Below are 24,902 nucleotides of genomic sequence, written 5' to 3' on the forward strand. Positions count from 1 at the left end.
TGTCAATTGGTACATCAGTACAAAAAAAAGGTTATTTAGGGGGTTATTTTGGGGAGGTTATAAAAAACCCCCTCAAATTAACATACTTTAAGATGTTTAATTTAAATTATCTAACTGACAATATTTGTGGGGGTTTTAATTCCTTTCAAGAGAGGTTTATAACCTCTTCAAATAAAAATATATTTTTATTCATCATCTTTTAATTCTTTTACATTTTTCCCTCTAAAAATTTTAGACTAAATTTCATTTTAGCAATTTTAAAATTTTATTCCCTTCAGATCTAAAACTCATCTTGCCTAAAGCCATTATTTTTCTAAAAGTTAATTTTCCTCTAAAAATCTTCTGACAATTTCTCCCTTCATTTCACATGAACCCTAGTTTCTCCCTTCATTCCATCCGCTCACTCCCTCTTCTTTTCATTTCTCGTTTAGATTGCAGACCGCTCACTCCGCTCACCTGAACCCTAGGTTCTGCAAAATCCCCAATTCCTAAGGTTTCATCTCCAACATCATCCGCACTTGTGAAATCACCGGTTCCCAAGGTCTCATCTCCAACATCATCTGCACCTGTGAAATCACCGGTTCCTAAGGCTTCATCTCCAACATCATCTCCTGGGAAATCTCTAGTCCCCAAGGCTATATCCCCAGCATCATCTGCTCCTGTGAAATTACCAGTTCCAAAACCTACATCTCCATTATCTGCTCCTGTGGTAACTAGAACATTGTAGTTTCAATTAAGTTCCTCTAAACTGGATCTAGTTTGTTGATATATTGTTACCAATTTGATTTTTATTGTTACAGTTTTATCACCACTTGACATTCTTTTTTTTTTCTGTTCTAGATTTTTGAGCCATTTAGTCCTGTTGAGGTTGTCCAACTGCCTCTTGACTTGGAAACAGGCCACTGCAAGGGTTTTGGGTTTGTTCAAGTTCGTTTCTAACACCTAAATTTGCAAAACTTTGCTCTATGACATAATTGTATTTATCTCTTTAATTAATTTCACTGGGCAGTTTACCCATCTTGAACATGCCAAGGCTGCTTAGAGTTTAAATGGAAAATTGGAGATTGCTGGCAGGACTATCAAGGTGGAATTATTGTGTTGTACATTTTAGTTTTAACCTGGTATCTTTAAGTTTTGTTGATGACAATTCTGCTAGTTCATGTGTTTCTGATTGATGTTGTTCATCAAATTCAGGTCTCATGTGTAACGGATCATGTTGGAAGTCAAGATACCACCGCAAAATTGGCAGACTTAGATGATGATGAAGGTGGATTGGTAAGTTTGTTTCGTTATATAAAGTATTCAAAACTGGTTACAACTTGGCACGTTATTAAGAATTTTAAATCTAATCCTCATTGTGCAATATTTCAAAATTACTGTCTGTGCTTTATAGAAAAAGAAAGTTTTTCTATTAAAGATGTGTTTAAAAAATGTATGATAATCAATGTAACTCTTAAAAAGTAGTGTTTTGTCCTTCCAGAAGTTAGAAATATTTATCAAAGCAAAAAGTTTCAGAAATGCTATATCAATACCTCTAGGAAACTCCTACTATAAAAAAAATTAACAAATTAATTTAAATTGTATTGAAGTAAAAACAATTGTTAAAATTTTAAAATGATTTAATGTACTGTAAAGAACATAAAAATAGAAAATTAGAATATAGTGTCTAATTTGTCACTTGATGAGCCAGAACTAGAGAGTATGTTTTTTAGTAATGATGATGTAGGAGGTCACCAACTCTAGATTAGATACTTTTGAAGCAACTAGAAATTGATGCCACTTTTTTTTGTGAGGCTGCTTGTTAGTGTGCTTAACTAGTTGTCTTAAGAAATATGTTTTCATCTTGAATTTTTGATAAAAGATTGCACTGTGAAGTGACCACACATTCCCTCGTAATATTTTCTTTGCATGTTATTATCATAAATATTGTCACGCATAACAAGTTTATATTTTCGAAGGTGAAAATATAATTCTTAATTCAATTCTCAATATATGTTCCCAACACAAACACACGTATGGTGTCTTATATTTTAGACATTAGCTGTGCCTAAGTGTCAGTGTTTAGTGCTGGTGAGGATTTGCTTTTAGGTTATAAGTAAATTATGTACATAGGTTAGAAGCTGGTGCTTTCAGCATTCCCTCTTTTATATGATAAGATTTATCCTTTTATTTTCTTCACCTTTTATCCTTGGACCTTCACTTGTCATTTTGTACTCTCTTATGACACATTTCTTTATAGTTGAGTACAATTCCGAGGGTGTTAAGTAAGCTCCTTTGTTCCTGCCTTTGTTTTTATTTTTCTGGTATAATAACAATGATCTACATTCAAATTAAGAACCCTGCTTATCTACTGTACTCTTTTGCTGTGCAGACTTTAAATGCTCACTCCAAAGCATTGCTGATGCAGAGGCTGGCTGGTGCTGACAGAAAAAGTGCAGGTTTTGTCTATTTGCAATTTGAAACAGTGGAAGCAGCGAGTGCTGCTCAACGTGCAATGCACATGAGCTGGTTTGCACGCAGGTTAATTTCAGCAATGTTCATGGTAATCTTTTGGCATGCACACACATATATATATATATTCATTACACAACATTTGTACTGTATTTTAATGTCGATACATAAGATGATTTTGACTCAAGTATGTATATCTGTATATTTATAGTCTGTAGCTGATGTCCTCAAGTTATAAATTGGTTATACATAAGATTGATTTTTTAGAACATGTTTATTCTATTTGATAGAAGATGTTTATTCTATTTGATTGATAGAACATGTTGATTCTATTTGATTGATTTTTTATATATTAATTTCAAAATGTGAGCACATGTAATTGAGTTTATTTTATTAATATTTTTTATATTATTTCAGCAAGCTCGTGATGCAAATGAGCCAGAGTCTCCTTTGGGAACAAGACAATCATCTGATGAAAGTAATCTTTAGGAAATTTATGATATTGTTTTAGGATAAAACTATACTTAGTTTATTATGAATTGGGATCACATTTCTTTCTTTGTAACTATTTCTGCAATAGGATTACATTGACTTCTAGCCTATCCTTCTGTAATATACAATTGTCTCTCAATTTATTTTTCTAAATTCCTTCCTACTCAGGGGTTTTTGTTCTATGGTATCAATTTTTTATTTAGAGAAATCATATTTGTTTGGTATTTAATAATTTAAAAAAAAATTTACTTAATTTTCAAATTAAAAAAAAGAAGAAAAGAAAGAAATTGGTGAAAATAGGTAGTTATTATATATTTTAATAATTATTAAATAAAAAACGATATTATATATTTTAATAATCATTAAATAAAAAAACTGAAAAAAATATAGAAAATTTTTGTGATCAAATAGTTAAAAATAAAAGAGGTTAAAACCCCCCACAAAATAATAGTCAGTAATAGAGGAAGTTTTTACCCTCCGCAGAAAAACCTCCGCAAATTAAATGCGATACCAGGGGTCGCAAAAAACTCCCGCAGATAGTTTGTGGCGACTCAAACTTCGGCGGTTTGAAAAACCTCCGGAATTTATTTTGCGGAGGGTGAAAACCCCCGCAAATCGAAAAAAAAACCTCCTCTAAATAACCTTTTTTTTTGTAGTGCATCAATTGTCTCAACAAATGCAATTAAGATTAATGCTATTAGTAATATGCTTCACAATCCTTCGAAGCTGTATTCCAAACGTCACACCTAAATTGCACAAAATTAAAAGATAAGAATGGAGAAGAAGAAATCAGAGAATTCAGTATAGAGAGAAAATATGAGGGAGAATGTTCATGCCACGATTAGCCTTCCTGGTTTATAAAAATCTCATAAATAAGTTTTCTTTCTTATAATTTTGTTTGTTCATTCTCAATTTCGTATGATATAGAACTTCTTCCAAGTGTCCTTTTATTGTAACTAAACTTTGATTCTCTTTGTGATTTTCTACTTCATCACGACATGTTACATTCCAACTCAAATAAGAGGTCTACTCATGGACCTAACCTCATGGACCTAAAGCAAAGTATCTAAATGTATCCAAATTTTAGTGTGTAGCTAGTCAAGTTAATTAAATCACTTTTTTCCACTGATTACACTAATAAATAAGAATTACATAAAAAAATAAAAAATAAAAACAAAATAAATTTAGAGTATAAAAGTACTAACTCTATTTAAAATATGAAAGAATAAAATGATCTATTAAAACTACAGGCCCAAGAGCCTCAAAACGCTCAAGTCCAAGAGCGTGAAACTAAAGTTTCACTAGAAGCTTCCTCGCGTCAGAGAGTTGGTAGAGTACAACTTCTTGTGTTGCTTGTGAGAGAGAAGCAAAAGAGAGAACGCGTGACGAAACTCCGGCGGAGCTCGTAGCAACGATGGCTGAGCGGAAGCAGGTCAGCCAGTTGTAGAGAAGAAGAGGCGTAGTGACAGAGGTAAGAAAGCACTTTTAATATTTCTCTTATTGATATAATCAAATTTTTGTAATTGAATATCTTTTCTTACTTTCGACAACACACTGGAACCCTGATTATATAGGGTTCCTGTAAGAACAAGAAAGAGATAGAAAAATAGTTAGAATCCTTAAGACAAAACAGAAATCCCTAATCCAAAAACCCTAAAAGACAAAATGTTGCTCTTAGGAGCATTAATTACAATAACAGAAACATTAATACTCTCCCCTCAAGCTAGATGGTGGATATTCATTAATCCAAGCTTGAGGATGATAGATTTGAAATGCGTTGGGTGAGGAAATTTGGTGAACACACCAACGAGCTACTCTTCGGATCGAATGGGAAGAAGGCATAGAAATTTGGCTTGAATCTTCTCACGAACCACGTGGCAGTCCAGCTCAATGTGCTTGGTCCGCTCATGGAAACTCTGGTTGTGGGCAATGTGTCTGGCAGAGTTATTGTCACAGTAGAGGACATTAGTAGTAGTGGGCTGAATTTGAAGGTCTTGAAGGAGGTAGTGAAGCCATTGCATCTCACAAACAGTGGCAACAAGGGCACGATACTCTGCTTCAATAGAGGATCTTGACACGGTGCTTTGTTTCTTTGACCTCCATGAAACCAATGAGGATCCTAGAAAAACATAGTAACCAGTGGTTGATCTCCTTGTGTTAGGGCAAGTGGCCCAATCTGAATCATTGAACCCTTTAATATGTATGTCAGAGTCAGCTGCAAAGAAGAGTCCTTCTGAAGGGCTGGATTTGACATATCTTAGAATATGCTACAAGGCAAGTAGGCTTCTGCATAAACTGACTTAATAGGTTAACAATAAAACACAAGTCAGGCCTAGTATTAGTTAGATAGAAAAATTCCTTATTAATCTGCGATAGGCATTGGGATTATCCATATAATTCTCTGTTTTATATAAGGAGTTTGTGTTGCTCAAAAAGGGTGTAGAGCATGGTTTGCTTCCCAGCATTCCTGTTTCTTGAAGGACGTCAAGGGCATACTTTCTTTGACAAAGATGGATCCCCTTTTTAGATTTAGAAACCTCAAATCCTAGAAAGTACTTGAGTTCTCCCAAATCTTTTATCTGGAATTGACGATGTAAAAGAGCCTTTATGTGGGGGATCTCATTCATTGAATTTCTTGTTAGGATAATGTCATCAACATATACAAGTAAAGCTGTGAAATCTGTCGGGGTTTTCTTGACAAAAAAAGAGTGATCAGATTTGGATTGAACATAGTTAGCATAAATAAGGAAGGTAGATAGCTTTTCAAACCATTGTCTACTAGCCTGTTTCAGCCCATATAGAGACTTAGTCAGTTTGCAAACTTGTCCCTTGGTGTTAGTGTCCAATCCAGGTGGAAGATCCATGTAAACATCCTCTTTTAAATCTCCATGCAAGAAAGCATTGTCTACATCAAGTTGATGTAAAAACTAGTTTCTTGAGGCAGCAAGAGCAAGTAAAAGTTTGACAGAAGTGAGCTTCGCAATAGGGGAAAAAGTATCCAAGAAATCTATCCCCTATTCTTGGGTGTAGCCCTTGGCTACTAGCTGGGCTTTATACCTTTCCACAGTACCATTAGCTTTGTGCTTTACCTTGTAAATCCATCTACATCCAATGGCTTTCTTTCCAGGAGGAAGTTGGGTCAAAAACTAGGTAGAATTGTCTTGCAGTGCCTTGATTTCCTTTCGCATAGCATCAGCCCATTTAGGACTGTCTCTAGCCTCCTCATAGGAGCTGGGTTCTTTGCTAGCAGTCATGGCAAAAGTATACCTTAAATGTTTCTTGGACAAAGATTCATAAGATAAAACATTAGTGATAGGATAAGGAGTTTTCAAACCATTTTTGACACATAAGGATGTAGATGAGGGCTTATCAGTTTGATGTATGTAGTCCTTTAAGTACTCAAGAGTCTTTCTTATTCCGTTAGATCTTCTCTGATTCATTCCTTGTGCTTCTTCTACGAGATTAATGTCTTCAGCAGTGGTATTAATGCTTTCAGCTGGCCTTTCACTGTTTCTTCTATCCTCAACCAAGTCCCTTCTACAACTGTAGGGCAAATTATCAAGGAAAAACATATTGTCTTCCCTGTCATTGTTGTTATCTTTATTACTTTGCTCATTCTTATAGGGAAAAAAGTCTTCATAAAAGATAACATTTCTACTAATGAAGATTTCCCTAGTATTGATGTTAAGAACAATATATCCTTTAACACCATTTTTGTAGCCCAAAAATATACCCTTTCTAGCTCTAGAGTCAAGTTTATTTCTGTTACTTTCCAAAGTAGAAGCAAAACACAAGCAACCAAAGACCTTTAGGTCAAGATAAGTAGGAGAATTATTATGTAGTATATCATAAGGGGTTTTATCTTTAATAACAGAAGAAGGAAGTGTATTTATCAAATATATAGCATGAGACAAGGCATAAGACCAATAAGCATAGGGAATGTTAGATTGAAAGATCAAACTACGAGTAACATTCAATATTTGTTGGTGCTTACGTTCCACAACAGAATTTTGTTGTGGAGTTTCAACACAACTTGTTTGATGTTCAATCTCATAGGAATCATATATGCTGGAACAATTGAACTCAGGTCCATTGTCAGTTCTAACAGTTTTGACAATTTTATTAAACTGGGTCTTAATTTTTATGATAAAAGCTTGCAGAAGTTCCCTAATTTGACTCTTATTATGCATGAGAAAAGCCCAAGTATGCCTACTGCAATCATCAACAATAGTGAGGAAGTATCTATGCCCATGTATAGATGGGATGGAGATAGGTCCCCATATATCACAGTGTATTATATCAAAGCAATTAGTAGACATAGAATTATTCTTAGGAAATGGCAATTTGTGTCGCTTAGCATAATGGAAAATTTCACAAGCATTATCAAAAGTAGTTTGAACATAAGGAAAAATCTTGCATACTCTTTCAATAGTTTTGTGTCCAGGATGGCCTAGCCTATAGTGCCACAAATTTATATTTACATGCTCATATGAGAAAACAAAACTAGGTGTTGGGTTCCTTCCAAAAGATTGCAGGTAGTAAAGCCCCTTGTACACATTAGCACATCCAATCATCCTCAATGTAGAGCTGTCCTGAATTTGACACATCTTAGAAAAAAAAAATCAGTGTGCAGTTTATATCTCTAGTTAAACTTTGGACAGATATAAGATTGAAAGTAAATTCAGGTATATATAAAACATTAAAGATTATGAATTCATTGGAAAATTGTAAAGTTCCTGCATAGTGGGTAGTAACAATGGAATTGTTTGGCAGTCTAACAGATATTGGCTTGATTTTATTGAATGTTATGAATTGATTCTTGTCATGGGTCACATGATCAGTAGCCCCTATGTCAATAATCCATGAGAACGTACCTTGTTTGTTCTCTGTAGTGTCTTTGTGTATTTGGCTGACACTATGAGAAGGGTTGTCCACCTTTTCAAGCATTTGTAATAATTTTTGCATCTGTTCTGGAATGAAAGAACTTTGAATAGAACTCTGAGTAGGACTCTATTGACTGGTCTGTTAAACAGTAGAAGTAGAGCAAGCATTGGCAGAACCCCATTCACTTTGTCCCACATTATTCTGACTATTATTGTCGTTTTTCTTGTACCATGGTGGATATCCATGTTTAGAATAGCCTTCATCAACTGTATGGTTCATTTTGTGGCAATGAGAACACTATTTGCCATAATTTGGGTTTCTTCCTCTCCCTCTTCCCTGACTACGAGGGGCAGATCCACGTCCATGACCTTTCCAACTCTGGTCACTCCTTCACTAATTGTGTTTTTCAGTGGTGCTGGCGAGGACCTTAATATCACTTTGATTGGTGAGGCTAGAGTCATGTTTTTCTTGTCTCTTACTGTATAATGAGAGAAAATACACGATTGATGTTTGGTAGAGGCTCCATCAATAATATATGTTTCCTCACAATTATAACAATCATTTAGGCCCTTTAGGAAACAAATAACATGTTCCATTTCTCTATACTTATGAGAAATTTTAGACAATTCATAGCTGCAGGGAATCTTGCAGCTACAACTTGGGATGGGTCTGAGAAATTCCAGTTCTTCCCATAAGATCTTCACATCAGTAAAATACTAACTTACACTCCTTTCTCCTTATTTAATAGAGTGAACTTCTTGGAGCAAGTCTGAAAATTTAAAGTAATCTCTTTTAGAGAACCTTTCTTTCAATTCTTCCCATAGTTCTTGAGCATCTTCCACATATATAACACTTTCTGCTATTTGGGCAGAAAAGGGTCTTGATGATCCAAGACAACACCATCATGTCACTTCTTTCCCAAGAATCAAAAAGGGGATCATCTCTTTGAGGTTTCTTGATCCCTCCATCTATGAATTTTAGCTTGTTCTTGGAGAGGAGGGCTCTTCTCATATTTCTACTCCAAGAAGTGTAGTTGGATTCATTAAGAATCTAAGAGATAAGAAAGATGCCTGGATTCTCTCCTGGATGAAGATAAAAAGGGCTAGAAGGGTTGTTGGATTCACTAGTGCAACATATATTTTTTATAGCAATTTTTTATACCTGTTAAAATCCACCAGATATAAAAAGTGATGCAATGGCAGTATCGTAAATAAAATAATTTTTTTACACCGTTTCCATTAAAAACAAGTATAAAAAATAAAGAATAAAATTTTTGTACCGGTTACACTCGAAAATAGGTATAAAAAAATTATATTTTTATACTTGTTAAACTTATAATAGGTATAAAAGTAATGGTACGATAAAAGTATAATTCTGAAAATCTTTTTCTACACTCGTCAGATACTATAATCGGTATACAAATTTTCATATTCTACCAAAATCCCTTTTCTCGGTTCATTTTCTCTTCTACATCTTTCTCTCTACGATCCCTTTCTCTCTTCTGCAGCAAGTGCGGCGATGCTCATTATTTGAGATGCATCTGGCTGTGTTCGCGTTTGCTGCTCTGGTGGATTGTGGTGGCTCTCGCAGTGGGGATGGAAGTAGTTCTAGGAAGGTGTAACAGACGCCGTTAAAAGGTTTATGGAGTTGATCTCTTTCGACAAACAGCTCTACAAGCAAGACATAAAAGGGAAGCATAGCGCATGCTTTGATGCTAGCTCACTATGTCAGTCACGAAATCTTTCACTCTTCCAATTCAACGTTCAACGAAACACTCATTGTTCTTTATTTAGGGTTTGATGAGCGCGAGCGAGAGAGACTCAATTATCGAAGGTTTGGAGGAAATAGAGAGGCGCATTAAGAATGGAGAGTTGAATTGGAGACTTTGACAGAGAGGATGTGCACATGAACATCGGTGAGCCTGCGAAGAAGCTCCACACTGCTCGGAGTAGGAACGATAAGATTTTTACTAACTTTCGCCTCTGGTGCCGCGACGCCATCAACGAGATCCTCGTGAGCATGAAGCAGCTTCAGGATGATGTTAGGATCCTTCGATCGCTGCCCGTGAAATTCATTCGTCATGCCGACACGGAACCTATACTGAACAACCCTTCATCTCTCTTGCCCTTTGATTTTCCATTCATTATCCAACGTCAAATTTTGATACATTTTCTCTACCTACTTTGATGCAATTTTGTTATGTTTGGTTGATCTATTTTGGATAAATCTCAGGTATATGACGGAGTGTGCCTAAGGGGTTTTAGGACATTGAGTTCGGGACGTTGCAATCCATCCAGAGTTATTGGGAACTTATTTCCAAAAGGTATGTGTTGAAGATAATAATGCAAGTTTTATTTTTGTTCTTTTATCACATTAGATATATTATATTTTTCTTTTCTATCTTTTCTCTCGAAGTGCAGATGAACATGAAACATTTTCTTTAGTTCCATGCGAGTTTAGTCTTCTTGTCAAATATAAAGAGGCAATGAAATGTAATAAAAAAAAGCAACTTAAAATTGCCTAATATAGTGCAATGAAGATTTCGCTTTATAATTTTCTAGTCTGGGGGAAAAGAAAGAGAAAATTACAGATAAGACAAAATGATGCTGTATAATTTCGCTTCATTTTTTTTGTTGAAGAACATGAAAATTGTATATATTATGTGTGGGTGGGTATACCTTTGCAATTGTTATCTGATGGCTAAGCCAAATAGGTAAATGATGTATGAGTGGACGTGATGGAAAGTGATCCTAGGATTGTTCTTTGTGATGTTGCGGAAAAGCACCTTGCTTCAATGTTGGTTGTGGCATCTTAGAAGGACCAATGTGGTGATACCCCCATTTTTAGAGAATGTAATTGAAGGTTTCTCTGTAAGTAATTGAAATACTGCAATTAAATAAACTTGAGTGTAATAGTAACTTCTGTTATTTGTGTATCCTTCCTTTTGTATTTGTAAGCCTTTTGGGATCCCACTTTTAGTGTTATTTTGTGCATTAAGATTAGTTCTATAAAATGTGGAAATGAATACATAATTCTTGGAAATAGTTTGCTTGGGGAAGATTGTAAAGTAGTTGTTCCCTTGCTATTCAGGACAGCTGGTAGTTGCATCACTGATTCAGTAGAATATTAAGTCACAGTTGATACTTAGGAATCCTGAGAAGCCACAGAACTATTTGGTGAACAAGATAAGGAGAAACTGCAGGTACACCATCTACTCTTGATTGAGCAGTCAAAATGAAAATTTAACTGCTTAAGTAGTCCCTCTTGGGTATCAAATAGGTGTGACTCAGTTCACATTACACAATGAACCTATTGGGTAGGACTTGGATTCAATTCTCACTAGACACATTCTTGTAGAGGTTTTAGGAGTTTTAAGTGTGACTAATCTCTGGACAGAGGATTAGTCTCATAGTAAATCTGAAAGACCGAAGCTTCTGGAGATAATTCGGGGTCTCGCTACGGTGCCAAAATTATTGCGATGGTTATCCAAAAATAAAAAAAGTTGTCCCTTTGAGGAGCAAAAAAACTATGTTGGTTTACTTTCATCCATTTTGGATTTGTTTTCTAGTTATATCGAGCTTCTGAACATAATAGGTACTCAAAGGTGACACAAGGAACTAGGAAGATTTGTATCCATCTATATTTGAGGTAAGCTCTTCAGGGTATTTTACAGAATAATACTTGTTTTTATCTGAACTATTTTCATTGTTATGATTCATTTCAGTCAGAAAGAAAATGTAGGAAATAATTTTCATATCTTTTGCTTTTCTTATTTTTATTTACTTTATTTTTAGGGTGTCACACACGTGATTTGCTGCACCGGAACAACAACATTTCCTTCAAGGCGTTGAGATGATGATAATACACCAGAAAGGGTTGGTAAGAATTTTGTCATGCATATATTACAACATTTGATGTCATAACTAGAATCCAATAGAAGATTAGTTATCTGAAGATTCAAGAGCGGAAAATGTAAGCATAATACTGATGCTTTTATTGAAAGTTGCCTAAAAAATAATCTTCATCTACTCTTCATGCACTTGTCGATATTTTTATTTTAATATTGACTAAGTTTTCAATTTGAAGATTGGGTGGGAGTGAAGAATCTAGTATCTGCATTGCCTTCCTGTTACATATGGGAACAGTAGGCCCAAAAGAATGACCCGAAGGCCTGCAGGGTGGTCTAATTTTATCCATTCTTAGATTGGTCCATTTCCTTTACCTTAGAGAATTCTAGAAGTAGTTTGTTATATTTGTTATGATTGTGTAAGGCATGAGTGCCACGTAGCAAAGAGGAATCTTCTGTCTGCATTTCCTTTAATTGGTTATTCTACATTGAATGAAAGGGAGGAAAAAAGTTTCTCATCTCCCCTCTTGTCCTTTTCTTAGGAGGCAGCCTGACCTCAAATCCAGGGTTTATTCCACTGTTTTTAACATTTGGTGCTTTCATTGACCTTTGCAATGGCTGATGGTACACGTTTGAAAAATCTCTCTGACAAATTGGACGATGTTCTCACACAAATGTCTCTTCTCCACCCAAATGACCGACATCCACACACGTATCTCTCACCTTGAAGCTCACCCCCTCACCCCTCCTCCTTCACCTCACCACATACATTCCAATGACACAAACTCTTCACAACGTCATTTCCTGAAGCTGGATGTGCCTCGCTTTGATGGTACCGACCCACTCGGATGGATCTTCAAAATCACACAATTCTTCGAATATCACAATACCCCCGAAGAAGAACGCATTACTGTTGCATCGTTTTACTTGGACGACACCACCTTGGCCTGATTGCAGTGGATGTATTGCAACGACCATATCCATTCATGGAAACACCTGCTTCAAGCTCTGGAATCGCGATTCATTCGCTCCCACGACATTCGAAGATCCACGAGGCAAACTCTTCAAGCTCGCCCAAACCACCATTGTCTCTGATTTTCTAACAGAGTTTGAGGCAATTGCAAATCATGTGGTAGGTTTACCTCCTTCCTTCCTTCTGAGTTGTTTCATTTCGGGTCTTAAACCAGAGATCTGCCGTGAGGTGGTGGCCCAACAACCCCCAACATTATCGCATGCGGTCGGATTAGCAAGGTTGCATGAAGAAAAACACTAGGATCTCACCCGTGTTCAAAAGGCGAAATCAGTATCTCCTTGGCCTCCCCCGGCTTTCACCCGCACAATTACTTCTCCTATTCAACCACAACTCGCGAAACCCCTTCCCCATTCTACCCTCCCCCACGCAAAAAACCCGTTACTGATAACTCACTGACGCAGAGATGACGGCCCGTCGTGAGAAGGGACTCTGTTTTAATTGTGATAAAAAATATTCACGCTCACATCGTTGCCCAGCTCGTATTCTTCTTTTCATTACTGAAGAGACTGACCCTGTTGGGGAAGTTGACTCTGAATTTGCCTCTTTAGCTTTGGGCCATAGCGAGTCAGGGACAAGTGTCGACAACCCAGATCAGTCAGCCCAAATCATTCTTCATGCCCTTTTCTGGCACTAGGGCTCTTGAAACGTTGCGACTTATGGGCCAAATTGGGCCTCATCAGATCAGTGTCTTAGTGGATGGGGGCAGGAAAGTAGCTCAGTTATTAGGCTTGGCCTATTTCCCTTCACCTACTTTGAAGGTTTTGGTTGGCAGCGGAGAGGAACTTATGTGCTCATGTGTGTCAAGGGATAGATCTCTCTCTTCAGGGTCATTCATTCACATTGGATTAATATGTCCTGGACATAGGGTGTCATGGTCCTGGGAGCCCAATGGTTGAAGCAGTTAGGGCCTATTCTAATGGACTATCAAGCTCTCACCATGAAATTCATTTTCAACGATTCCATTATTGAATTGCGAGGCGATTCGGGATTGAAGCCCACTCCCATTTCCATTCATCAATTAAAGCGGGTTGTCTGCACCAATCCATCGGCCCAATTCTTTTCCCTCTCGGTTCCTCCATCTCATCTTCTAGACTCTTCTCCATCTCATCCTAATCCTCAAGTACAACATCTGCTTCACAAGTATTCTACACTCTTCTCTGAACCATCCCATCTCCCCCCCTCAAGAGCTACAAATCATGCCATTCCCTTATTTTCTCACGCCCAACCGGTCAATGTGCGACCCTATAAATACCCTCACGCTTAGAAATTTGAAATTGAGCGTCAGGTTTCGAAGATGCTGGAATCAGGTTGGATTCAGCCAAGCACCAGCCCTTTCTCGTCTCGAGTCCTCCTTTTGAAAAAGAAGGACGGTTCCTAGCGCATGTGTGTTGATTATCGAGCATTGAATGCAATAACGGTTAAGGATCACTTTCCTCTCCCAACAGTGGACGAGGTTCTGGATGAATTGGGCTCTACTTGTTGTTTTTCCAAGTTGGGCCTCACTTCTGGGTTCCATCAAATTAGATTACAGCCCGACGACGTGCACAAAACAGCCTTTCGGACTCACGATGGCCACTACGAGTACCGTGTGACGCCATTTGGATTGTGCAACGCTCCTATAACTTTCCAGTCCACTATGAATGAGATCTTCCAGCCCTTATTGCGTAAATCTGTTATTGTTTTTTTTTATAACATCTTGGTTTTTAGCACTGATTTTGAGCAGCACTTGTCTCATTTGAATGACATATTTGCCATTCTAGAGCACCATCAGTTCTTTTTGCAGCCACATAAGTGTTCCTTCTTCTAGTCGCAAATTACTTATCTGGGGCACATTGTGGCTAATGGGGGTGTGTCTCCTGATCCGATGAAGATACAAGCCATGGTTCAATGGCCTACTCCAACATGCATTAAAGGGTTACGTGGTTTTTTGGAGCTCACTGGATTTTACCAGAAGTTCGTTCAAAACTATGCTGCCATTGCTTTTCCTCTCACGGATTTACTCAAGAAGGGCAATTTTTAGTGATCTCCGGCGGCTAAATTAGCCTTTGACGCTTTGAAATCATCCATGACGAGTACCTTTGTTCTTGCGCTCCCAGAATTTTCTAAACCATTCTACATCCAGACAGACGCATCGTGTTCGGCCATGGGGGCCGTTCTACTTCAAGACAATCATCCAATAACTTTTTATAGCAAGGTTTTTTGCCCTCGCTTGTCTAAGTCCTCTGCATATATTCGTGAGTTTACATGCCATCACGAGCGTGGTGAAGCGGTGGCGTCAGTATTTATTGGGACATTCATTCATCATCCAAACGGATCAGCAAAGTTTGCGTGAGTTTTTAACGCAAGTAATTCAGACTCCTGAGCAACAACATTACTTGGTGAAATTATTGGGCTATGATTATGAGATTCAATACAAACCGAGCAAACTAAATGTTGTGGCTGACGCTTTATCACGTTCTCTAGGCCCATCTTAAGCTACTCTTTTCACACTCACTACCCCTCAGTTTGTATTCCTACGAGAATTGAAAGCTTCCTTGCTCACTGATCCTGAATTCATATTGATGCGTGATAAGTTTCTTGTTGATCCCTCTTCCAATTCTTTATTTCGATTTCATGATGGGCTATTATTGTACAAGGGCAGGATCTGGCTTAGTAACACGTCTCAATTTGTGCCACTATTATTGCGAGAGTTCCATGAAACTCCGATTGGGGGCCATGCCGGCATTAACAAAACTTTAAAGCGTCTCAGTGCAAGTTTCTATTGGGGTATATGGCTAAGGATGTGAAGTCCTTTGTTTCTCAGTGTGTTGTTTGTCAACGAACGAAGTATAACACAAAACATCCAAGGGGTCTTCTTCAACCCTTGCCTATTCCGACAGGAGTTTGGGAGGACATTTCTTTGGATTTTGTCACTGGGTTGCCTCCTTCCAATGGTTACACGGTACTTCTAGTGGTTGTGGACCGTTTTTCCAAGGCTATAGACATTGGTGCTTTACAATCCAATTTCACCGCTTTATAAAGTTGTTGGCTTTTTGTCTCTATCGTTTGCAAGCATCACGGGTTACCCCGCAGTATCGTGTCAGATCGCGACCCCATTTTTATCAGTCGCTTCGGGTCAGATTTATTCAAATTCAATGACACACTCTTTCGTATGAGCTCGTCATATCATCCGCAAACGGATGACCAAACTAAAGTTATGAACTGCACCATATAATAGTATCTTCGTGCATTTGTTCATCACAAACCTAGTCTCTGGTTCAAATTTTTGCCATGGGCTGAGTACCACTATAATACCTCCATCCATTCCGGTTCTGGTTTGTCTCCTTTTGAAGTAATGTTCGGGAAGCCGCCACCATCAATTCCCCATTACATTGAGGGATCTTCCTCTAATGATGGTTGTGATACTGTGCTCTCCTCTCGTGAAGAGATACTTTCTCTCTTAAGACGTAATTTGATAAAAGCACAAGTTCGTATGAAAAAGCATGCTGATGTTAAGCGTCGTAACTTGAATTTGGAGGTTGGCTCATTGGTCTACGTAAAACTGCAGCCTTATAGGCAAATTTTAGTATCTGGCAACAAATATCATAAGCTTTCCAAGCGTTATTATGGGTCGTTTAAGATTCTGGAAAAAGTCGATCCTGTTGCGTATCGTTTAGAGCTTCCTTCACATTCAAAGATTCATGATGTGTTCTATTATTCTATGCTGAAGCCACATGAGGGCCCGGTTCCATCTCTCATAGATCAAATTCCTCCTGATTCTGTTGATATTAGTCCTCTCATTTCACCCTTGGCAATCTTGGATTTCAAGACAGTGACTCTTGAGGACTCCCCAACGCGTTATGCTCTGGTTTAGTGGAAAGGGCTATCGCCTGATGATACTTCTTGGGAAAAATGGAATGATCTTAAATCACTTTCTAACCTTGAGGACAAGGTCATTGTCGAAGGGGATGGTAATGTTACATATGGGAACAGTAGGCCCAAAAGAATGACCCCAAGGCCTGTAGGGTGGTCTAATTTTATCCATTCTTAGATTGGTCCATTTCCTTTACCTTAGAGAATTCTAAAAGTAGTTTGTTATATTTGTTATGATTGTGTAAGGCCTGAATGCCACGTAGCAGAGAAGAATCTTCTTTTTGCATTTCCTTTAATTGGTTATTCTGTATTAAATGAAAGGGAGGAAAAAAGTTTCTCATCTCCCCTCTTGTCCTTTTCTTAGGAGGCAGCCTAACCTCGAATCCAGGGTTTATTCCGCTGTTTTTAACACTTCCTTAATGAAGAGAGTTGTTCTTGTGTCATCAATATCAATAGGTGTGACCAAATTCAATGACTTGCCATGGAGGTAAACATATCTCATTTTGCTTTTCTTTATTTTGTTGATATAACTTTCCTTCTTGCCAGACCCAATAATTAGAAGAAGCACAAAACGTAAAATATAACTTATGTTATTTATAATTATTGAGATCTATTTTAATAATTAATAAATAAAGCGAGGATTAGAGATGTATATTATATTTTGGGTACACTTTCTTTTGGGTATATACCTACATATACTATACCTTATTTAAAATACACAACTCTACTCTTTGTTTTTCATTGGCTTTTTGTAGATAAACTAGATTTTGTGGAAAGAATAGAGAGACGTGGATAAGATTTGAGTTGTTAGCTTCTTTCTTTTTTCTACTTATCCTAAACATCATGATTTAATCATCCGTTTATTGAAAATTATTATTATAATGAAAACTTGTTTTTTTTTTCAAGTTTGCCAATATTATAATCAATCAAACAAATTTATTTTTTATAAACTTGTCTGTAAAAAGTCACATACGAATTTTATATATTTAATTAGTTTTTTTAAATGTTCAGACATTGATGTGTGACCAGAGGAACTTTATTGTTTTAATATTTCAATGGCTAAAGTAGTATGTGGATATGGTAAATTTCAATGGCCAGAGGAACTAAATAATCATTATAGGGATGATTTTCTAGGTAGATGCATTTTAGAAAGTAGGATCTGTATTGATGTTAGAGAATGGTTTTTCTAGTAGACAGAGGAACGACCTTCTCTTATCCATTTTAAGAGTGACATACCTGAATTCTCTACTACTTTAAATACCTAATTCATATTTACAAATTTTTATTTTTCTCTTTTTATCCTATTAGATTATCTATCATATTATGCAGCAAAAATAAGTTACTTTTTATATTTAAATTTTTCTGTTCAATCATTTCTTTTCTCTGCTACGGTCTTCAATTATAATGTTCAAAAGATCTTTTTATTTTAAAAGAAAGTGTAAAACTAAACATCATAGTAATATTGAAGTCCAGACCTTCTTAAAGCTTCCCTTTGTCATCTTTTATAATTTACAATATTTAGCATAGCATACTCGATCATCTTTTCATGCCATGCACCTAATTCGGTCCAGAAAAATAAATTTCAATTTATTTAAAGTGTATTTTACTCGTTATAATTTAAATAATGTGTGACTTGAATTCCTTAATCTTTTTAACCATTTTTTATGATTACTTTCTTAAAATTTGTAGCCATTTAAGTCACTGTTTAAAAGTTCAGTAAATTCTTTTTCTTTCTGTGATTAATTTTCTATCATCAAATTACCATAAATTAAAAATTTTTAGATTCAAGGTTGACATTTTTTTTTTCAGATTGACATCATATACAAAGATTGACATTCATATACTGCATCGAGCTCCATTAGCATCTAGGTCTGTATAACTCTAGTGATGTTAGGTGTCAATTTGTATATGTAGAAGTTCTCTCTTGTTGAGGGATATTTTTTTTCTAAAACACGTGATTTTGTTGTAAAACACTTGATTTTGTTGTAGGGACTATGTAAAACACTTGATTTCTGAAATATTTTATGTGTAACTATGTTAAGTAACCATATTAGATAAATATATTTACGAACTTTGTTGGGTAAATATTACATTTTGATGTGTTAATAGAAACAATATTGATTATTTGGCTTCTTAATGATTATTTAAACTGTATTATGTATTGGATTGAATTTGATGCAGGTATAGATATGGATAGTAGCACATACAAATCAAATATTCTAAAAAAATGTCACTTTTTACACCGGTTATAACATCACCAAGTGTAAAAGTGAGACTCTTTTATACCTATTTTTAGCACCAGCAGGTATAAAAAGTAATTTTTTTACCTATGAAGGTGACTTTTTATACCTACTTTTAGAATAGCAGGTATAATATCAAACTTTTATACTTGTTACAAACAGAACCGGTGTAAAAGTTAAATTTTTTATACCAGTTCTAGAACGATGTAAAAAATCGAAAACTTTTTATACCCCTACTTCAATACATGCTTGAAAACTAGTATAAAAAACATTTTTAACATGTATAAAAAACCTTTTTTCACTAGTGATTGATCCATATTTTCCATAACAGCAAGAAAGGCAAGAAAAGATTAGCATCAAGAAAAACAAGAAAGATTTAAGCGTAGCAAAAACATGGGTAGAACAGGTACAAGACCTGCTCTGGTACCATATTAAGAATACAAGCCCAAATACCTGAGGCCCAAACGCTCAGGTCCAAGAGCATGAAACTAAAGTTTCACTAGAAGTTTCCTCGCGTCAGAGAGTTGGTAGAGTCCAGCTTCTTGTGTTGCTCGCGAGAGGGAAGGAAAAAAGAGAACTCGTGACGAAACTCCGGTGAAGCTCGTACGTAGCAGCAATGGCTGAGTGGAAGCAGGTCAGCCAGTTACAGCCAGTTACAAAAAAGAAGAGGCGTAGTGAAAGAAGTAAGAAAACACTTTTAATATTTCTCTTATTAATAAAATCAAATTTTTGTAACTGAATATTTTTTTTACTTTCGACAATACACTACAACCCTGATTATATAGGGTTAGAAAAATAGTTACAATCCCTAACATAAAAAAGAAATCCCTAATCCAAAACTCTAAAAGACAAAATGTTGCTCTTAGGAGTATTAATAATAGCAGGAACATTAATTACAATAATAGAAACATTAATATGATCCATAATTTTTCAGATTTTGTGAGGAAGTACGATAAGGTTATGAAAGAGATGAGAATAAATAAATAATCTTTTTAAACATATCTAAACACGAGATGCGGAGATAGACCTTTTTGACAGGTGCATCAAAATCCTATTGTTCGGTTTGAAAGTTCTTATAAAGAAATATTTAGTTATTAACAGAGAAGAGGTATTGTATTTATTATACTAATTTTTATAGCCACGAGACGCATGATCTATATATTTTATGCTGGATAAAAATTATAAATAATATTTAATTTTCATATTTTACATATACTTTAAAAATTACTTTTGTAATTAGTATTGCTAATGGAAGTTAAAGAATTAAATATTGTTTTAAAAATTTTACATTCTTATAAATATTTCTTGTTTTATAGACGCACACGCATAATGAATTTTTTTTCCTTTATAGCATTTTTGCTTGTTTTAACCTTTAAAACATGATCCAAAATTATAAGATTTTATATAAAATAAGATTTATTTTGTTGTGCTATCTAAACCAAACACACCTAATCTAATTATTTTGCTTAAGCATGTATCAAGTCTTACATTAAGAACGAGAAAATTGGAAATCAAACGCAAAACTCCTTTCCTGGTAACTTATATTATCTGATCTGATTTGGTTAGATAAGCTGCTAAAATCATATTCTTATAACCTTCCAACAACTATATCATATTTTAAGACACACTTTTAAACAAACATTAAACACAAACCAAATAAGAAAGCATAACATTTATAAAAAAACTGAAAAATCATAAGAAAATAAAATATATAACAAAGTATAAAAGAATAACAAATGCTCAAATTGACTAAGACTTATGGTCCAACACAAGTCAATTTGAGCATTTCTAACATTTTTAGATTTTGTTGTGTATTTTATTTTCTTATGCTTTTATTCTCTAAATATGAAATTAAATAAAAAATTATAGTATCTGTAGTTTGGATTAGAAAAATGTCCCATTAATTAATGTGATTCATTACATAAATAAAAAATAATCAACCAAAATAAAAGGCGTAAAGTGCCTTCAGTTTGCACTAGAAAAAATGAGTCAAAATTTTTGTTTATTATTTTATGTGAAAAAGATATTAATTAATTGATCAAATATTATACATATTGTTTTTAGTTAACACTACTAAAAAATAGGGTTTTTAAATCGCGTATTCTGCCTCGGTTTTTGAAAACCCGAGACATATAAAAACGCGGTGGCAGAAATGTAATTTTGGAAACACTATATGCCTCGGTTCTTTTAAACCTGTTTTTGAAAAGAGTATACTGCACCGGTTCTTTTAAACCCACTTTTGAAAAGAGTATACTGCACCGGTTGGAAATTAAACGAGACATTTATGCTGCGGTTTTATTTTAATTGAGGCCTATATTTGCCTCGATTACTGGGTTTGAGGGTTAAAGTTCAAAACTTTATTCACGCAAAACCTCTCTTCCCGCAAAACCTCTCAGACTCTCGCTCATATCTCACGCTCTCGCTCATATCTCGTGCTCTCGCTCTCGCTCTCATCTTTGCCTCCCTCCCTCCGATTTCTCCTCTCCACCAAACCCCATCATCAGTGCCGTTCAACCACGCCGCCGGCCACCACGCGCAAACCCGCAAGCATCGCCATTCAACCACGCCGCGACTGCATCGCCTCTCGAGTGAAGAGCAAGTGGTGGCAGATCCAGATCCAAATCCAGATCCCGTGCCAATGGTGGAGTCGCTTGCCGTCGGGAGCCGCTTCGCGCTCGCCGCTTGCCGCTTGTCGTCGCTTGCCGCTTCGCGCTCGCCGCTTCGCGCTTGCTGCTTGCCGTCGGGAGCCGCTTGCCGTTGACAATTTTTAGAAACTGGGAAATGGGGTTTGAGGCTGGGTTTCAAAAGTATGAATCCTTGGTTTCTTTGATTTTTTTTTTCATTTGTTATATGCTCTGTAATGTATCTGAACTATTATTTTCTGATTTTTCTGATGTATCTGAACTTTGATGCTTTGATATGATTTTCGGATTTTATTTTCTGATTTTGTTTCCATTTGTTATATGCTCTGGAATGAACAACATGAATTCTTTCATCCCAGTGGCTTTTGTTATATGCTCTGTAATGTATCTAAACTTTGATCTCTGTAATGAACTTTGATGCTCTGTGATGAACTTGATGCTCTGTGATGAACTTGATGCTCTGTGATGAACTTGATGCTCTGTGATGAATCCCAGCAGGTTCAACAGTATTTTGAATTTTTTTTATTGAATTTTCTAAGATACGGTCTCGGTTCAAAGGAGCACTAGTAAAAATATGGGTTTCTAACGCGCTATATACATCTCGGTTTTATCGAAACCGAAGCGTATAAAAGCGCGATGGCATAATCGTAAATTTGGGGAAGGAAATATGCCTCGGTTACGATGGAACCGAAGCGCAAGAGGTCTACTACCTCGGCTGAGTCAGCAACCGATGCCTAATGCATTGCCACGTTGCCCCTGCTCTAATGCAAATCAACTGACAACTTTTTTAAATTCAGCTTACTGCCTCGGTTACAGTCAGAACCGAGGCGTAAACGTTGCCACGTACCTGACTTCTCTGCTACTCCTCTGCACATCCTCTGCACATCCACTACAGCAGTTGATTGACATCCATACTGCTTCGGTTATCTGCAGAGCCGAAGCAGAAAGGCTACGCTATGGCATCGTTTGGGTCCAACCGAGGCATATAGCTATTATATTTTTTATTTTTTGTTATTTTCTGCTAGTTTAGGCACCGGTTAGTATTAAAAACCGAAGCAGTATACGTTTATCAGCCCAGCCCTCCGCGACTGTTCCATTTATAAAAGTCTCTGATTTTCTTCTGACTGCAGCATAGACTACCTCGGTTAGGATAGAGCCGGTGCCAAAAGTGGATACGACCTCGACCTTAAATGAAACCGAAGCATATATAATTTTTTTGAATTTTTTGAAAGATGTTTAGGCATCGGGGTTTGGTAGAACCGCTTTAGTAGCTGGCATACGACTTCAATTTTCTATGAAACCGAGGTAATATCCTCTGGTTTATTTTTACCAAAGCGATTTACAGTTCTTAGTCTTCCACCAGCCCTTCTTTCTCTTTGACCAGAGAAAACGTTGGCGGTTTCGATTTCTCTTCGACCAAAGACCAAAGACCAAACGCGAACTGCTGCCCGGCGAACCTCGGTTTCGATTTTTGTCACGGGTGGCCTTTGTCGTCTTCTCCGTGCATCCATAGCCTTGCCGCTACAGTTCCACCCCCTCCTTCACCTCCATTGTCTCCAGCGAAGCGCTGTTATAGTAGGAGTATTCTCTCCGAGCGTTGCTTCTGCCATCGTTCCCGCCTCTCCACCGTCGCTCCACTACCTTTGCTGCTGTTGTTTGCCGCCACGATAAGTTCTTTACAATTTCATGTCTCTGTGGTTTGATATTTGTTTGAATGAAGAAAGAAATGTCTGTGGTTATTGATATTGGTTTATTTTCCTGATTTTTTGCCCACATTGAAGCACCAGATTTTTGATTCATGCTTGGCTTATTTGTTATTGTATCGAGACAGTGGTGGTAGTATCTCTATTGTGGATGTTATCCTTGGTGTGTACGTTGGGTGATGGAACAGCGTAACTTTTGTTTTTTTTTTTTAAGAAGTGAAATTTGTATTCTCCGACAACAGTTATTCTCTTTGGAAAATAATGCAAAATGTGTAGCAGGCAAATCATATATAGTAGAGAAACCGGATAGAGAGAAATTGAATATTCTTCTATTTTTTCTTCTCACCATTTCCTTCTAAATCAAGAGCCCCATTTTTCCAACCATTTTAGGGTGTTTCGCATGTGGAACTTGGAATATTGCTTAAGAACCTCACATGCTCAGTTGGTCGACTATCACATAATTCACAAAAAATGAAACTAAATGGGACTTACTCTCTACAATTTTAAAAAATAGAACCATATTGGACGAAAATGGAATGAACATTGGCATGCAGATATAGAAGAAAAATACCCTATTATATTAAAATACCTTATTATATTAAAATACCCTATGCAGATATTCTGAATACACTATTTAAAATTTACAAAAATAAAAATATGAATTAAAAATAAAAATATGAATTAAAAATTTTACATTAAATAAAAATAAATTAAATAACATATAAGGAAAAAAATACTTTTAAGTCTTAAAGTTATATTTACCAATTCACTTATATGAGTCATTCTAATTACTTCTAATTATAATTAAATAAAAAAACTACTCTGAGAGTGGTAAGTGGTTAAGAAAATTAGGTAAAGAAGTAAGAGGTTAATTTAAGAGGTTGGAATGAAAATGCACATTATCAAAAAGAATAAAAGAGATGAGAATTTTACTAATTAAATGGGGTAATGCAATTTATAATATGAAAAACTCTAAATTAACTCGTGACTAAATTTAAAGTTTTAAAACTTATGAAAAACATTTCATAGTTGCTTTTAATAGTATTTGACTGATATTTGTCTGTGGTGATTTTAATAGTCCTTTGCTTTTATTTGATGTTGTATGTAGCATATGTAATTCTTTGTTTGTTTGGATATATTCTTGTTTTTAATTAGCCTTAGATTCCCATTTGAGATTCAATACAGAAATTATTTACTATCTCCAGATTTTTCTAAACAAATGTACTTTTTAAAAATGAATACAAAGGAGATGGTAATAATAATTTATAAGTATTGAATCTTGAATTGTCCGGCTGGACAGTTTAAGAAGAGTAATAACTTTTTATAGTTTATTATAACATATCAATTTTAATATACATGTCTTAAATTCATGAAAATTTACTGTTGTGTTTTGTATTGATCTTCGGGTGCATATTTGATTGTGATTTATAATCACTTTCATTTCGTGTAACCTGAAGACCAATGCGAAATGCTGGCAAAATTTTGTGAAATTTAAGATATGTCGTTTAAAATTGATATGTTTAATAAACTAAAAAAAGTTAATCTTCTTGAATGGGATAGGGTCACACCTTGAATACAAACACAATCAAAGTGATCATTCAAGATTATTGAAATTGTGTAAACAATTTCAGTAAACATGCGTACGGATAGAGGGTGGATTAATTTACCACGCATCAGCACTGAGTACGAGAGAGGGGTAGAAGAATTTATAGAGTTTGCGCAACGTAATGCGAGTACAAGTGGTGATGATGAAGTCAA

At 35.9% G+C, this 24,902-nt stretch overlaps 2 long non-coding RNA genes across 7 annotated transcripts; both read left to right on the forward strand.

The window, feature by feature from the left end:
• The first annotated feature begins 844 nt into the window (after window positions 1-844).
• On the forward strand, window positions 845-3,100 carry LOC108340153 (uncharacterized). Its single transcript, XR_008249112.1, has 4 exons — window positions 845-927; window positions 1,010-1,084; window positions 1,195-1,275; window positions 2,869-3,100. It is a non-coding gene; the product is annotated as an uncharacterized LOC108340153 (long non-coding RNA).
• Window positions 3,101-9,214: 6,114 nt separating this feature from the next.
• On the forward strand, window positions 9,215-19,447 carry LOC108340313 (uncharacterized). Of its 6 annotated transcripts, none has more exons than XR_001833200.2 (8): window positions 9,215-9,553; window positions 9,621-10,150; window positions 10,541-10,697; window positions 10,918-11,029; window positions 11,422-11,475; window positions 11,622-11,706; window positions 16,924-17,046; window positions 18,369-18,577. It is a non-coding gene; the product is annotated as an uncharacterized LOC108340313 (long non-coding RNA). The 6 variants fall into 6 exon arrangements; XR_008248802.1 differs by having other exon boundaries at window positions 10,923-11,029; XR_008248803.1 differs by lacking the exons at window positions 10,541-10,697; window positions 18,369-18,577 and adding an exon at window positions 19,131-19,447 and having other exon boundaries at window positions 9,216-9,553.
• The last annotated feature ends 5,455 nt before the right edge of the window (window positions 19,448-24,902 follow it).

Source organism: Vigna angularis, chromosome 5 (assembly GCF_016808095.1).
Source record: "Vigna angularis cultivar LongXiaoDou No.4 chromosome 5, ASM1680809v1, whole genome shotgun sequence".
NCBI lineage: Eukaryota > Viridiplantae > Streptophyta > Magnoliopsida > Fabales > Fabaceae > Vigna > Vigna angularis.